Here is a 12,457-nt window from a genome sequence, read left to right on the forward strand (position 1 = left end):
CATTCTTAATTATCTCATGCCATGTTAATTACCATTCAGAGCAAGATGAACGACCCACTGCCTTCTATGATATCTGAGCTCACATCTATGTGCGCTGTCATGCATGTTTACATTTGCACCGCAATACACAACACATGCAGATCAGCTGGTGAAGTGCATTGCAGCATGTGAACACTTCTTGTTTTATTGTAACGTGTGCAGGGGAGTAAATAAAATGATAAATAAACAAGAACTAGATCTCCGCTTTTGTTGGACAAGAAGCCAGATGACTCCAAGCTCCAGGGATGTTTCACACATATCTGTGAAGACTGTTGGTATCTCTTACATATAGGAAACACGTGATGAAAAGCGGATAGGTATAGCTGCCACTTTGGAATCAGGTACATAAATATCTATGTATTACAGCCAAATACCACAGAAGGAAAGAGATGCGGAAAGACAAACTAACTTCTTTTCCATCTGTTTTCTGCTTTTTAAAGCATAGCAAAGGGGTACAAACCCATCCAACACCATATGCTGATTTGTAATGTTGCACACACAAGACTGCACACTGCGAGGATATTTTTGTGGCTACGGTTTACTTCGTCTTACTTTTCTTTTACATTTCTGTCTGAAATGAATATATTACAAAAGTACAAGTAAAAAGGGAAAATGTCTTTATGCTTTTAGCAGCAATGCTGTTTTCCCTCGAGTTTTTGACAATGAAGCACTTTGCAATGCATTTTTTTTAAAACAGGTTGTTTTTCTTTTGTTCATGAGTAAGAGGTGACACCAGCCTACCAATCAAAAACAATTTTTAAGCTCACTGCATATAGGATAAGTATACAATCGCTTTACAGACAGGTAATATTTTAGTTGAGGATGGAATTAGCATTTCTAGGTAAGCTGAATTTGCATTCACAGTGCTTTAAGTAAAGTCCTTGTGTGATGCTGAGCATGTATGAATAATAGGACTGAAATCCAATGAATGGAAGTGGTGGGCCAGCGCTACATAATGCTGGATGGTCATGCCCATCATCTTCCTGTAGTGACAGAAAAACAAGCAGGAGGATAAGGGTGCTGCTGGGTCAGTATAACAAAATGCCATAGGAATTTTCTTTTAATTAATAATTGTTATTGTTATGTTTTCTGAATACAGCTTTGTTCTAGAATTTACCATGTTTCAATAAAAAGAAGCAGATGCAACAATATATCAGCTCACCCTTGGCAAAGGGATTATTTGTATACTAGACATGAATGCTTAGTGTACAATTATTAAACTGAGATTTTTACAAGTTTAACGACTAAGCATTACGGACATTTTACAAACTTTATTATTAAATGACAACATAGGTGACACTTCAGGAACCAAACAGCTGATTATTCTGTTTGCTTCAAAATATAAAATGCACCTGAATAAATATTTTTAGGCAAGGTCAAAAATGTCAGTTTCCCAATTACAGTTGCCCACCGGATTCCTTTGCCCCCAGGTCTGAAGACTGGGAAAGGAGTTGTCGGTTTGCTTTTGACCAAATCAAAATCTGCACTACATCTTCTCCTACTAGGCCTTAAGGCAAGTGACCTGAATTTAGCAATTGAATTATTATTTCATGGATATAACTAACAGAGCAGCATTTAGGAGGTTATAATATTTCTTAATAGAAAAACAAAATCATTTGTAAGGAGTTAGGTGGCCTGTAACATTCCACAGGTGCTGGTTACTGGGCCTAAGACAAGTCCTGGGCTTTGAATATGGGTTGTATTAGGAAATCTTGTGTCTCTGCCCCTCCTATAAGATATTAAAATATATCCAAAGAGACATTTTTTAAATAGAGTAGGGTATAAATCTGCTCCATGTTATAATTTGCTGTCTGTGCTCTGTTGGCGATATTTTTTTTTCCTGCTTTAGAGACACCAAATGAACTGAGAAGCAAACACTGAACAGACATCCTATCTGACACCAGAATGTGTTTGTTCACTGGAGTACTTCCATTCTGATGGCAATTGTAAAACATTGGATTTCCCCATCAATACTTGTCTTGGTAACAACAGTCACTATAAAGTTTCAGGAGCATATACCCTTGTAATATTATGCATGATATATGGGTGTGTAACAAGGGGGAAGTGGAAATGCTGAAGATATATCCTACCAGATCTGGAGTGTACATTTATGAAAATGAATGCCCTTTGCAAAGTGTATAGGTGTTCCTCCCTACACATGAAAATGTAATTCCTTTGAAGCTCAGAATGAAGTTTTGTTGGGTTACTATGGAAAACAACATCTTTTTCCTCTGTCTAATTCTTGGTATCAGTTGATGCTCTCCTTTATTTTTATTAAGAATAATTTTTATTAGGAAATACCAAGGAAAGTACAAAAATCACAAACACTAGAAAACATATTATGATACATCAGACAATGCAAACAAGACATCAGAAACATGTAAATAGTAACATAGATGAAGGGAAAAAAACCTGGGCATTTCTATTTTCCAATTTTTCAGATAGGTAAGAACCTGGAAGCTAGGGGACTAGAAAAGAGAAGGGATGAAAAGAGATGAGGAGAAGGTGGGTGTAACAAAGGAAAACGAGCAGATTCCATAAATACATATATAACTCCATTACAACAAAAATCACATGAATGAATAGTATCAATTCAGGGGTGAAGGTGTCAGGACAGCTGGAGATTGTTGTAGTACACTAGTACATTCTACAGATGAGTAGAATTGGATCCAGTGATACCGTGTCTGGGTAAATTTGTCACATCTATTGGCATCAGTAGAAATCATAATTTCCATGCAGTAAATGTCAGCTACCCGTTTTAGCCAGTGTTCTAGTGTCGGTGGGATATCACTCTTCCAGCAAGCCGGAATACATGCCTCTGCCACGTTCAAGAGATGTCCTAGTAGTGAACGTAAAGGAGTTAAGGCCGGTTTGTCTCTAATATCCATATCGGTAAGCCTAAGAGTGATAATCACCACTAAGTCCCAGAAAGCTTTTGGGGCATTCCAAGAAAATGTGTATGAGCGAACCCTGTGCCGCACCACACCTCCAGCAAGAGCCATCCACATGAGAGAAAATCCTAGCAAGCTTGGACGGTGTTCTATACCAACGAGTGGCCAATCTGTAGTTGGTCTCCTGGTATCAGTTTCAAATTGAAGCTTTATGACAAAAATGAAGCATCATCTCTCTCTGTTCCTCAGTAAATTGAGTATTTAAATCCACCTCCCATTTAGCAAGGAAATTAGGAGAGACAGGGGTGATGCCAGGAGGGCCTGATAGGCATAGGACAGTGTGCCTCTCAATGCGTGTTTATCAGCACATAGGGTTTCCAGAGGCAACAGGGATTGACTAAAGTTCCTAGGTTGTGGCAGGGACTGAAGTACATATGAGAGCTGTAAAGTGCGCCAAGGGGACAGGGGAGGCAACTCCTTCTCTAATTGCAGAGTATGTAGGGGGATCCATTCTCCGTTCCGGAGGAAATGTTTGGCTCTATAGACGCCACCTTTACGCCAGGAACAGAAAACTGGCTCAGAAAGACATGGAAGAAATTCAGGGTTTCCTAAAATGGGAGACATAGGAGAGCAATATGTATCTATTTCTTGAGAAATAAAAAATTTGGAGACCTCTTTTAGGGTTTCCCCAATCAATGGGTTTCGAAGCACAGTATCTTTAACCACATTGGGGGCCCATTCGAGGGAATTAATTGGGGAAGGTGAACAGGCATTCTCTAACCGGACCCACAGCTTGGCATCGCTATTCATGCACCAGTCCAGCAACCTTGATAAATGAACAGCTTGTTGGTACAACAGAGGATCTGGAAACGCCATTCTGCCCTTAATTTTGGCAAGTCAAAGAACTTTCATCCCAATCCGTGGGGAACCCAAATGCCAGATTAACTTGATAAATTCTGATCGGAGTTTACGCAAAATCTGGGTCGGGATATGTATGGAAAAGGCTTGTAAAACATACAACAGTCTGGGCATCACATTCATTTTCAATATGTTGCACCATCAGAACTAAGTGAAGGCTAGCTGTTTCCATTTCTGGAGATCCCTCCTGACTTTGTTTAGCAGGGGCAAAAAAATTGAGGTCAACCGTGCGAGACAGGTTCACCGGGATCTGGACGCCCAGATAAGATTTAGAAGTGTTTGCCCATTTAAAGGGAAAGGAGGGTGTTAAGGCCTCTTGGGTAGATTTAGGGATGGTTATATTGAGGGCCTCTGACTTTTGCAAATTTATCCTGTAGTTAGATAATTCAGCAAACCTACGTAGCTCCAACAAGAGATTGGGAACATGCGAGGTGACATAGATGCTCTCCTTTATTTTAAACTCTGTAAGTTATTTTCTGAAGCTCTTTGTAATGGTTCTTTTGCTGAATGAGGTGCTAAGGGTTAACCACAAAAGAAGCGCATTCTTTTAAGATGCCACTTTGTCAATACCTAACAAAAAGCTGTTGTATTATTGTATCTCAGTTGTTTCCGAACATATCATTTGGTGGTGCTTTCTAAAACTAGAAAATCAATTAATTCTGCAGAGACTTATTTTTCTCATTCATAGAGGTGGGGATGGGACAGTCCTATGCACTGTAAGAGCTGGTTCTGCAACTGGCCACAGTACATTGTATGGAATATTTCTCTAAAGAACTTGAGTTATGCAATTTGTGAGGACTACAATCTATTGTCCAAATCTCTCCCAGCTGCAGGCTTGGTTACTTTTTTTTCCTCCATTGATTTTTCTTTTTGACCAGAACTGATGCAGCTTGTCACAAAAGATAACCATTATCACCATCTATCTTGCCTTGGACACTTGTAGTAAAATACCACCTTCACATTTCAGGCCTCTGGAAAAAAACTGAATGTATTCACTAATGCCACCAAGTAGATTCTTCTCAACAGAAAGCATAGTTGAACCTTTGACTCTCTTTTTCATGAGAAAACAGCATTCCTTTCACATACCCCATGTCATTTCATTTGTCACATAGGCTTAGAGAAAAGGTTAGCATTGTTCTTAATGATCCTTCTAAGTTTATATCCACAATCTACCTCCCTATGGGCAGCCCAATGCTGACCAGTCACAGGGTAATTCTCTGGTAATTTCTGATGTTGGTAGTTTGCTTTGATTCATGTGACTCTGTGCAAAAAGAGAATTGTCTTTGTGTTCAGCATATGGGTGGCCAACACATAACCAACCATATATATGCACCAAATTTTAGCATTGCTTGATTCAAGCACAAGTAATAATATTGCCCATCTCATTCAGTTTTTTATTGTTTCTTAGTCTTTTGATAGAAGCATGATGAAATGGTTGCGGGGCAAACAAGTATTGGTAATTTACGTAGTGATCACCCTGATCACCCTTAGACAGTTTAGAGAACAAGAAATTATAAAAGCGATTGTTCTAAGCAGTAACAGTCCTAGTCAAATAGCAGTCCTATCCAAATAGTAGTGTTCTGTAGTACTGTCCTAGGGGGATAACTTGGCTCCTCCACAGATGCTTTGCGGTAAGTGTTGTCACCCTATGACAGGAAGTATGTTATAGACTAAAATATTATCTGAAATCTTTGTTTTGGAGTTTAGATAACATTTATAGGGAACCTGCTGGTTTGGCCTGAATGGCCAAGTAATAGGTTTTCTATAAGATGCCCACCAAAATTCTCTCAATTTGGCTGGTTTTTGGATAGACTGAGTAACAAACCGATATTATTATTATTTCCAAAGTATTTATATAGCACCAACATAATATGCAGAGCTTTACAAAGTTCATAATCATGTCACTAGCTGTCCCTCAAAGGGCTCACAATCTAATGTCCCTACCATAGACATATGTCTTTAATACAATCTAAAGTCAAGTTTGGGGGAAGCCAATTTACCCAACTGCATGCTTTTGGGATGTAGGAGGAAACTGGAGTACCCGAAGGAAACACAGACACGAGGAGGACCTTCAAACTCCATGCAGATAGAGTCCTGGCCGAGATTTGAACCTGGGACCTAGCGCTGCAAAGGCCAGAGTGTTAACCTGAGCCACCGTGCTGCCGATCATGATATCCATGTTTCAGCTCTCAACTGTCTATGAACTTTCTCCAACACTTTTTCATTCATAGGTACAACCTATGCCTACTTTCTGCTACCCCATCGTCTGGACAGGAATGCATACACAACTAGAACATTCCTGTTTTGATAGAGACAAGGCCAAAAGATACAATGAGATGACTGGTTTGTACATGCTCATGTATTCATCACCCAGCACCACCCAGGTGAGTGAGGTGAACACTAACAAGGGGTTAATCCAGTCATAGATGGGAGATAGTGTGAGGGTTAGTTGAGGTTAAGCAGGTCCTTTGGAAGAGATTTCGTCTTCTGTGCTAAAAGCTACCATCTATGGTCTCTCAAAGCCTGAAAAGGACATTCCTGATTCTGACTGTTCACAGATTGCAGTGACCAGCTTTAGCAGTTTCTCACGCCATAAAATAAGACTAATAATGTGAAGTCATAATCAGCCGCTTGTATTGCAGGTAGAAGGTTAGCAGCCAGTCAGCCTAATTATGGTAATATGATTTTATGCCATGTCTGGGTGGGGGGTGCAGCCTCTGGCCTCCTATTTAGGTCAGGTCTAGTTAGGTAGAAATGAGGGGACAGAGCAATGCTTGGGACTGGTCACACTGAGTGCAGTGGCTGCGGCTTGTGGAATGAAGTAAAGTCTGTGGCCTAGAGTCTCCGCGCGGGCATAATTAATGTCAGCTCATAGCATCTCCAGCTCTCGATCCCAGAGAAACAGCGGCTGCCAGGTGTTTGGATCTCACCCTGCTGACTTGTCACTAGTAATGAGATGCGATTCTCTGCTTTCCAGTCACACACTGATATTAAACAGAATAGTTATATGTTGTGTACCACATAGAAAAAACACCAGACTAAAAGAAGAAATAAGACTTATACCACGTACTACAACAGCAACAAACACGTTAGAAGTACCATAGTGCAATCCATACCTTGCCAAGTAAGATGCCACAAACCTGTCTGCTTTGCTATCGGCATCTTTGGAATGGTTCCTGGCCAGATTTTAAATGTGTCCAAGTCGCCTGCTTTTGCCCTTTAGCAAGGAATTGCAGGTATTCTTCTCTAATAACTAGCATTTTTTGTATTTTTGAAGATTAAGCAGCTGTACAGGCTCCCAAGGCATTGGGGCAGAGCAGGTTTTTGAACAGCTGCAATCACAACTTAAGGGTCCTCAACCCATATATTTTTTTTAATCGAAATTCTGGAAACAGGAATGCGTTGCTGCATATACATGTTAGAGCTGTGTGGTTAAAAGATCCACAAAATATCTGCATTCCCATCATGCCAAACAAGCTGACACACATGCTGATGCAGAGAGATAATGCCTGTGACAGTGACAAAATCATTTGTTACACACATGCTAACCTAGGCTATAACAATTAACTGCAAATTCGTTCTTTCCTGGAGATAATTAGCAGGTTTATAACGGTGTTAATGATCTGTTTGTGGAAGTTTACTAGTCAGGTAAGTACCTGGTTGGGCGCCAACCATTACAAAGAGCTGCTTTTGAATAACTGTTTAAGTGGGTCACTCATGTAGCGCTAATGATCTGCGGATCGGTAATTATTGTTTAATGGACTCCACACAGTTGTTGTGAGTTGTAAAGGTTTGATGATTGTTCACAATGCAGCTCAATGGCTTACACGATCTCTCGGAGGCCACAGTGTTCAATCCAAGAGGAACACTTTTTATGCATATGAAAGACAAAGAATTTCATGGTGCTATGCAATTTTTGGAATCATGTTTCTATTAGCTTTTATACAGTTTCACTATTTACATGTTGTACCTAAAGACTAAATGTAGAATAAAAAAAAAAGTTCTATGTATGCTATAAGTCGCTTTAGTCTATGGACTTTCTATGTAAAGGTACAAGGACATAAGCGGTCCATTAGAGGGGCAATGCCCCACAAAAATACTGGAAATAGAGAAACACCAAACTTTGTGGCACTCTAAAACATTTTTGAAGATTAATTAGGAAGCTGACGTGTTTTTGGGGATCTGTGTTTGCTTCTTCAGGTCTGACAGTTGTAATAAAGGAAGGCTGAATCCAGAACACAGCTGCCAGCAGGCTAAATATTATTGTGTCGTGTTAAGGAGCAGCAGACATCCAATACAGAATGGCAGCTGGTAGACTTTGACAGTGGTGCAGTTACATACACAGCCCTGAAAATATCAAAATATTTCTCCTCAGTTTGCTGTTGCTTACAAGAAGAAACCTATTTAATTATTTACCTTCACTTCTTGCAAAAGCACAGCCACTAGCTATATGCTTGAAGACCTGACACCCTGAGGGCCCATTTAAATGATCACTTATGTTAACATATTTACATTAAGACAATCATTTTTGTGATTTGAGGTGCATTGCACTAAATGAATGTACTACAAGTACACCCTAACATATATAAAAAAATGCTGTACCAGTTTTACAGCGAAACACAATGCACAAATGGCTTACATCAGTATCAGTATAAGGTAGGTGCATTGTGGTGCTATTCAAAATGACAGTACACTTAGTACAAATGTCACTATAAATTTGGTTACATTTTCATAGAAGAGCTTGTTCTCTATCAGCAATACTGACAATTATGTTGTGAGGACCATTGATATACACATAACGTTTAACATTGGAAAACAGAATAGTGAAAACTAGGATTTATCTCATTGGTGTTCTGAATGGCGTCTGCTCCTTCCTGTCTGTCTCCTTCAGTGAGGCGGCCTGATATTCCTGGCGACAGGTGTACAAGAGTAATACTTAGATTCATGAGCACTGTAACTGGCGATAGTCTCTTGTGCTGCTGCGTTTGTCTGCCCTACACTTGCCCTTGAGGAAGCTCAGTGTCCTCTTGGATTGCACTCATGTGCCCGAGGCCATCCACTTCATGCTGCCAGCTAACTCTTCTGCTATTGTTGCTCTGTGATCCATCAAATTAGCTTGGTCCAGGTCGCACTGCCATTTTCTGAAGGTCTCACTTATGTCTCGTAAAGTAATTAGCAGGTAATAGCCTCAAATAAAACGACAACGGCCGTTTCACGGCTATGAAGAGACGGGTCAGCGACAGGCCTTTTTTTTTTTAGTATTGCTTAGTGAATAAAATCAGCCAGTATGAAATGACGAGTTTCACCTCACAGGATTGCAGTGCCAAGGCTACCCAGCTGAGATTCATTCCTGATCGCTGCCAACTTGTCTGCCTCTATAGCCCAGGCCGGGGCAGCACAAACACCTGTGAGTTATTAGGGGTTTCTTCATTTCTTCTATAACAAATTTGCAGTGAAGGTGGCTGGAAAATGGAGGGCTGTGCAAATAATCCTTTATGGGCTTTATACAGGGGAAATATCATGTTTTTTTGATAAATACAGTACAACAAACAAGGGACTGTTGTTACATTACCAGTGTTCTCCATTGCAAGGCCTTCTAAAGCTACAGAAATAACTTAAAGTGGACCGAGCATCAGATATATTTTTCCATGCTAAAGTGGAACTAAACCCAAGAATTACAAAATTGCAAGCAATGTCCCTTCCACAATAAAATAACTTTACCTGCCCCTCACTACATTTTTATTACCAGATTTTCAGGCCGAAAAAACGACTGTAACTGCATAAGGTTGCACAATCTTGTTACTGTTTCAGTAACTGTAACAGTCATGAACATGGCCTGTGACAGTTAACCAAGAATCAGTGAGAAGGAATTAGGTACAAATCACAGGATTGGTAACATTCCACTGACTTCATCTGAACACCGCTTTCCAGATTCTTTTACCACGGGTACCAAATCACAAATACTGAACACGTACCTAAACAAAGTCTATTGTTGTTTGGTGTCTACATGGACAGCTTTTTCCAATAAAGGTCCCCTATGCATTGATGGTAAACATTTTTACTAGTATGGACACGGGCTGGCTGACAAAGACTGCACTCTATTAATATTTCAATCACACTTTACAGTAGGAGTTCTCCTTTAGGGGACTGCATGTCCGGTCCATTCTGAAACGTGCGCACTTGAAAGCCTAAACACCAGATGTCAGGGCATCTGTTCCCTACCTAAAGAGGTTACGTTAAAATACAGTTTAAGAAACAAATAATGTATTTTATCTTCAAGATGTCAATCGTGATTTGCTCTCTAACGGAGAATAATTACGCTGCATCTTTAAACAATACATCCGAGGCAAAGTGCCTCTCTCAGACCACCTTTGAAAAATGGTTTTGAATTGAGCCTGCCAGCATCATGTATATTTAAACTAGTTAATCAGGGTTCTGTCGCTAGCGATGCTCCCTGGTTTCCATAGCAGCACGCTGAGGACATGTGATGGGGCGATCACAAAATATAACAACACATACACAAAGCAGAAGATAAATTAATAAATATCACGCCAGACCTTACAATGATTACTGGTTGAACAATGGTAACTGGTATCACAAGCTAACTCCAGGCAGATAAAAAGACACAAATCAATGCAGATCTGTATTCCCCAGTGCATCATTAAATGTAAGCGATGATAGTACCTGATTCTGATCTTGTATCAGCCTCCTGGAATTCTTTGTACAGCAGAGCTCAGACTAAACAGAAAGAGGCAGCACAAAGGGCCATTTAGGCATGCCCCATGTAGTAGTTCCAACAGTTTAACATTGCTAGTTGGGATAAGCTCCAGATCAAACCACATTCACATTATTACCTATAATCAATATTCTGATGAGTTTCTCTTTATTCATCCCATTTATTAGTTTCCACTTTGCTAGGGATAAGACATTTAAGATATTTTATGCTACAGAATAATTGTGTAAAATAAGAGTATATAAAACTTTTCTTCAAGGTAGCTGGATGAGAGCATATCAGGAAGGTGGAAGTGCTCTATTCTTTGGCCCCATTAGTTTTGTACCTGAATGTTATGATGAGCGGACTGGCACTGGTTTACACATGTTTGGTATATGTCGTCATCGGGAAGACATAAGAATTACACAGCTGCTATTCAACTCCTGAAAAATGGACTTTCTGGTCTATAGAACGCATCGGAGATCCTGCACCTAACTTTGATATATTGTGATAGTTATCCCATTGTATTTGTGTATTGTAATACAGAGAATATGGATAGAAATATGTTAGGCGAGGTGATCACGTGTCTAAGGTGTTTTATAGCAATTGTGATAGTGAATAAAGTAAAATGAGAATATATTATTTTATATAATAATAATAATTAAACATATATATGAAACTTGATTCAATTCTTTAAGTGGCCTAAAGTCCTAGTATTTGAAATGTATTTATAAGGGTTCAATTGTTATAATATTTTTCTTTATAAACTACCATGTAGTGGGGGTTCCTATCAGGTTTCCTTCAAGGAAAGTCTAGCACTAGATGCTCACTGTGGACAACTTTACCTGCTTGCTGGTATGGCCCATGGTGTTGATCTATATCAGCTAACATCATAGCCTACGTTCTGATTCCCATCAACCATAGGTGGTAGGCAAGGTTGAAAACTGATCTCTGGATAAAAAAATGTATATATACACTGCCTGGCCCAAAAAAGGGGTAGCTTTAGTTGGTCAGGTGTGGGTTCAGCAAATTGTCAGTCAGCTGACCACCTGAATATACCCAATGACCATGTTCTTCTGTCAATGTAGTTTTCCTGCCCTAATGGCACAGGCATATTGCAAGATGACATTGTCAGGATTTGATGGGCCCAAGTTATGAAAGAGGGGTTAAGGGAAAATGAGACATTCCAACCATGGATTAATAACCCCAGTCCAGACCAGTGAGAACCATTGGGATATGCTGGAGAAGACTACACACATTGTTCTGAATCCCCAATCATAAATACAAAATCTTGGCAAACAATGAATGCAACCTTGGAAGAAAATAAATGTTGTGACATTGCATAAGCTTTTCAAATCATACAATGGCGAATGTGTGCTATTCTCAAAGCTAAGGGCAGCCTAACCACATTTTAAAACACATAGCCTGTGAAATTGTGCTTTTGATTAGGCAGTGTATATACCGATTAAGCCCCCAGGAATAACTCTACTTTTTGTGCACCAAAAGGTGTTGCAAACCCAGATATAACCTTGTATAAGTAGCAGTGACATCATCACTGTGCTACACATAGTTTGTGCATAGAGCAGAGCTGTGGATGGGTCCCAGTAGGCTACAGGTGGTTGGGGGTGGCACAAAACCAATAACCCTGCACAAAGAAAGAGAGGAGCAGTGACTAGTGATGGGGGAGGGGGTGTACAAGGTGTAGGTGATAGGGAAGACCAGTAACCCTGCACAAAGGAAGAGAAAAGCAGTGACCAATCTTTACTAAAGGAAACCTCTGCAAAATACTGTTCAGTTAATGTTTCATGCCGAATCACTGCATAGATCTGTTTAACAGGAAAACCATGGAGGTAACTTTACAACCAATGTCCACTAACCTGAATATTCTCTATGTGCT

At 39.9% G+C, this 12,457-nt stretch overlaps 1 protein-coding gene across 1 annotated transcript in view; it reads right to left on the reverse strand.

The window, feature by feature from the left end:
* CDH4 (cadherin 4) overlaps positions 1–12,457 on the reverse strand; it is a 382,192-nt gene that overhangs the window by 91,611 nt on the left and 278,124 nt on the right. The window lies entirely within an intron of this gene.

The sequence above is a fragment of the Pyxicephalus adspersus genome, chromosome 6 (assembly GCF_032062135.1).
Source record: "Pyxicephalus adspersus chromosome 6, UCB_Pads_2.0, whole genome shotgun sequence".
In the NCBI taxonomy this organism is placed as follows: Eukaryota; Metazoa; Chordata; class Amphibia; order Anura; family Pyxicephalidae; genus Pyxicephalus; species Pyxicephalus adspersus.